The sequence below is a fragment of the Pezoporus occidentalis genome, unplaced genomic scaffold, assembly GCF_034315485.1.
Source record: "Pezoporus occidentalis ecotype Australia unplaced genomic scaffold, CSIRO_AGI_Poc_V1 ctg153, whole genome shotgun sequence".
Taxonomy (NCBI): Eukaryota; Metazoa; Chordata; class Aves; order Psittaciformes; family Psittacidae; genus Pezoporus; species Pezoporus occidentalis.
This window is the reverse complement of record NW_026913350.1, coordinates 1222826-1228306: the sequence shown is the minus strand read 5'-3', so window position 1 is coordinate 1228306 and position 5481 is coordinate 1222826.

Sequence of the window (5481 nt, the reverse complement as noted above, 5' to 3'; positions counted from 1 at the left end):
TGGCGCTCGCACAGTGACTGAGGGAGAGTAGACAGTATACTAGGAGGTGTAGCTGTTGCTATGGCTCCCTAATTGCCTTCTGGAGGTTACCATAGAGAAAAGCCCAGAGCTGTCTTTAGAAACAATAGTGCTCCAACTTTGTTTACACAGACTTTCCAGTTTCTAAATCAAACTTTACAAGAGCCAGAAATTGAGCCTTCAGCCCACTGCAGAGCAGGGAGGATTTTATCACTGCAGAAACGAAACAAATAGCTCAACATTTGTTTCTCTATTTCATACTGCACTGAAGCAACAGGACTTGGGGGGAGGTTGTTTGGCTGCTGGCTAGTGAATTGGTTTATGGGTTTTATTTTTTCCCATTGAGAAACCAGAGAAGTTGAGAGTTGCATCTAGGAAGAGACAGTAACAGTTTGGGTGATGGGCAGAGACAGTCTCGGCTGCAAGGCTCAGTTATAGAAATGGGAAAGCTCCAATAGAAGTGCATGAGCAAGGTCACACATCCAGAGCAGGTGACATGCTGGCAGCAAGTGCAATTTCCTGGACCACAGAAGATACAAGTGCCATATATATACTGTGTAGAGTCATGACACTGCAGGGTGGCTTTTTTAGTGGAAATAACTTACATTTACTGCATTAAAAATCCTTTTGTACTGCAGAAGGGGCATAAAGAGTTGTAGCACTTCGAAGAGAGAGCCAGGTCCCGTCTCTTAGCAATGGGTGGTTTCATTGTGCAGGTTGTTAGGTTGGAAGGGAATTGAAGTTGCCACTTGGGACCAGATGGCTGTGGAATTCTCCAAAAGGCATGTTGGGATCACTAAGCACCTCATCACCATAGAGGCTGCATCCCCACATCACTGTACCTGTGGGCTGATGCATGTAGGTTTTGAGACTCGCCTTGTCCAAAACCTGGCTGTCTTAAAGGGTTGGCACCAGGATAAGCTAGTCATGCTGTCTCCCCTCACTTCCACACCTCACCCACTGCATGAGAAGGTAGAATGGGTGACCTTCTGAAAGTACTGAGGTTGCACAGCAAGGGGCCTTTCTCCAGTTCCATGTAGATATTTGCAGTGCAGGCTGCTCTGATGCAGATCCGGTTGGGTAGAGTCAGTGCTGCCTGGGGTGTGTTTTATCTTGTCTTGCAATAGATATCTATACTGGTTAGAAGAATTGCTCCTCACAGTGCCTGTCTCTCTTCACTGACTTTGAAAGGAGTCTGTAGGGTCTCTTTCAGCTGGAGCAGCACACTTACAGTGATTTTTGTCTGAGTGAGATGAATCCTATCCTGAAGTGCTACCTTGAATTAATTTGAAGATCTAAAGTGACAGTTCATGTTAGCGATGAGGCAAACATGGAAACCCCACCATTCGACCTCATTATTTGACCTCAGCACTACCACTGACACTGGAAACTGAGGGGTGTACATAGGTTTCAGCGTTCTGAGAACAGCCAGATGGGGGTGGCCACAGAGCTAGTAATGAGCTAAGAATTAAGGACTGATTCCCACAGAGCATCACCTCGTACAAGAGGAAATCCACAAGAACTCCTCCTGCTGGTGCAATGGTCTCTAGAACTTTCACGACGCTGTCAGAAAGACAGAGTCCCATTCCCATTTTTGTTGGCATCAATAATATAATAGTTTATTAATTCTGCAGCAGCACAAGTTAATTGGCTGGGAATGAATTATGACTGTAGCAGGAGGCAGGGAAGGTCTGTATTCCTCTCACAATATTAATACATAGCAAGATAAAAGCAATTGCCATCTGATTCATGGCTCCTGCTTTCCCTGAAGACAAGTGAGGTGGACAAAATTGTCACTTTCTGCTTCAAGACTCAAGTGTTTCCATTAATTCTGCACTTGCTTTCTGTCCTAATGAAGAGAGGACCAACCGTTTCTGCTACCACCCAAACCCAGCCGTAGGTGCTCAGAAAAGCAAGAATCCACTTAGCAATCATGGCATTGCTTTGGGAAAACTTGCTGTAGCATTTTATCTTAGTGGATCCTGTTAGAACAAAGTACAAAATAGTCAGTTAAAATTTCTCTTGTTGGCTTTTTGTATAATCTACATGTTAAAAAAGATGTAAAAAGAGGAGTAAAGCCCTTGGGACACATGGAGCTGACTTAAGGACTGCTGGTGAATAAAAGAGCACCGGCGCTGTTTTAGGCAGTGTGCTGGCATTGAAATGCTAAATAACCTGCAGACAAGTGACACTTGCAAGATGCCCTAATCAGAGAGGCCATTAGCCCTTTTCAGAAATCAAAGGAGCAATTCAATTTGCAAACAAGCTGGAAAAGTTGGAAAGCAGAAGACCAAGGAGATCACAAGGGAAAACCAACAAGCAAGCAGAGTCCTCTCTGCCCAAAGGAATGCATCCTATGGGAGGCACCTTCTTTAAAATGGGGCAGAGATGACAGCAGAAGAGAAGGGATCATTTTCCAGCACTGGAAAAATGAAAAGCTATTCAGGCTTCCCAGAATGGTTTCCAGAGCAGTGGAGGCAGTGCAGGATCACCTGCAGATGGAAGCAGATGTGAGGATATTGGGGGCTGCTGGTGATTCAGCTAGGTCAGGGGTCCTTTTCACCTGGGTTTGATAATAATGCATTCATTTTGCTCATTATTTGAGAGATATGGACCCAAATTAGGTGGTGCTGGCTTACAGTGTGGTAGTATCTGCCTCTGGTAACTGCCCCTGGCAATGAGAATTGCCTCCAAGCTGCTCTGTTCTATTAAGTGAATGTTCCATTTCCCCGTAAGTAGAGAACACTGGCTTTCACCCTGAGAATATTTGCTTTGATTCATACTGTCTATACATCTCCTGTATGCCTCACTGCACCAATGTATCCCTGACTGCAGTGCATAATGATGTGTAGCAGTAGTCCTGGCCACTGAAGGAAAAACGTACGTTGGATGGGAGCAAGAAGGCTCCAGCTCCATCTGTCCTGAGCTCGCTGTTGTAGTTTACACAAGTAAACATGAGAACAAGGGAAACGTGAGTCATTCCCCTCTGATTCAGAAGGGTTTTACACCCTGCCTGCATGAATGGAAATGCCCCCAAAGAGCATCAGACTTAAGGTCTACCAACCAGCCTGCCAGCTATATAAATGCTGGTGTCAGGTTTCTCTCCGTGTGGCTTTTTTTTTGTAATACTTCATCCCAATTTCCTTTTCATAGCTCTGCAATGACCAGTGCTCAAAAGCTAGTCATTTTTTCTCCTAAATGATACCAATTGTTCTAATAGAAGCAATTACTGCTCCCTGCAAACCTTGTCTCTATGGAATCCCTAGACCATCACGGTCAAAGCACCACTACCATTTTCTCCTCTTGCACATCCTTCTTATTAGCACTTTTCCATCATACAGGTGCCTCACCACATTGTCCTCCAGGAGACTTCCAACAGCCCTTATCTGCAGACCTGCCTGCCCCCACTTTCTGCTGGCTCATAGTGTCTCATTCCCTGTCACATTTCTCTCCTGTATAGCCTATGAAAGAGTATGACCTTTTGTACAATATTGCAGACAAAGGCTGCTCCTGTACCTGCACTGTTCCCTCTGTGGAATCCCAGACTGATTAAGGTTCAAAGGGACCATAAAGCTCATTCAGCTCCAGCCCCTGCCATGGGCAGGGACCCCTTCCACTAGAGCAGCTTGCTCCAAGCCCCTGTGTCCAACCTGGCCTTGAACAGTGCCAGGGATGGGGCAGCCACAGCTTCTCTGGGCACCCTGTGCCAGCGCCTCAGCACCCTCACAGGGAAGAGCTTCTGCCTAAGAGCTCATCTCAGTCTCCCCTCGGGCAGGTTAAAGTCATTCTCCTTGGCCTGGCCCTACAGGCCCTTGTCCAAAGCCCCTCTCCAGGTTTCCTGCAGCCCCTTCAGGCACTGGAGCTGCTCTCAGGTCTCCCCTTCAGGAGCCTTCTCTTCTCCAGGCTGACCCAGCCCAGCTCTCTCAGCCTGGCTCCAGAGCAGAGCTGCTCCAGCCCTCGCAGCATCTCCATGGTCTCCTCTGGCCTTGCTCCAACAGCTCCATGTCCCTCTTGTGCTGCTGCCCCAGAGCTGGACCAAGACTGCAGGGGGGCTCTCCCCACAGTGCAGCAGAGGGGCAGGATCCCCTCCCTGAGCTGCTGCTCACGCTCTTGGGGTGCTGCCACTGCTACATTCCCCTCTGGAATTCACAAAGTCCCTTGGTGCCCAGAGGTAAGTGGGCAGCTGCAGTCTCTGCACCAAGGCCACCCAGGGGCAGCAGCATTTGTCTGATTTTACACTTTTCTTTAATCTCATACCAGCAAAGAATGTGCTTTTAGACACAAGATCCCAGCTGCAGCTACTGACACTGGCAGAGGCATTGTTACAATCAAATTCAAAGACATCTGCCCATGCTCACCACATGAGTTTGTTTTATTTTCTTCTAAAACCAGGAATCAGAGCAGTCAATGTTTCTCTGCGGAGCTGTAAATTGGACCTAAAGGGTAGATTGAAAAGGAGCCGCTTGTACTGTATAAACCAGTGACCTTCCTGAAGAACTTTAATGTTGGAAACATCCTAAAATTTGTTTTGAATCAATTCAATATCACCTCAGCACAAGGCAATCTCGAGATGTGGAAAAGGCTGCAAGGAGGAACAAGCTTGTCTAAGCCAGACTGGCAGTGTTGCGGGTTGGATTTTGATTACAGGACTGTAGATACCACTTCTGCTTAATGGGATTGATTAAAAGCTTCAAATGTATTATCCCTTATGTGGGGTCACTTTTAGCTAAGGCTGTGCTTCCCCCGCCCCCCTTCACAGGTGCAGGTTCATCACTTCTGCTGATGCTAATGGAAATCAGACGTTCCTTTTGGCAACAGGGCCACTGAAAGTTACACAAATCCTTTTACCCTCAGGTTGGAAATGGCTTTGTCCAGGATTACAGAATGCATGTATCAGAAAGTGCCTTCATCTAAAGAGGCTCTTGTGGTATGTTGGAGAGAATCCTGTGCTGAAAGAGGCCCGTGGTGATTTAGGGTGAGTCATTTAGCCTTTGCACTGCAGGGGTTTTTACCTGCAAAACTGAACAACCCCTTTTTTTCCCTGCCCCTCTTTTCCTTTTAGCCATTTGTACTGTTCACCACAGGAGTCAGCTCTTTCAAGTGATTTGAATTGTACCTGATGCAAATCTGGGTCTTCCAGCATCTCCACCCTCCAAGAACAAGCAGGACCTGCGCTATTTAGAGTTTTACAGCACAGACTAGTGCTCAGGTATGATTCCTCAGGCATGACACCAGTCCTGAATGGAAAGCTCTGCCTGTCATGCTAATGCCCAGACTAAACTTCCCAATACACAGACAGCAACAGGGGTTTCTGCAGGCCTGTACCAGTGGCTACAGGATGCCATGATGTACATAAACCCTAAACTTGCACTGACACCAGTGAAATGAGCTGATGGCCTGAAGTCACCAGGGCTGTTGCAGATGGACACTGTCCATGTCCCAGATGTCACTTATCCCAGTCAC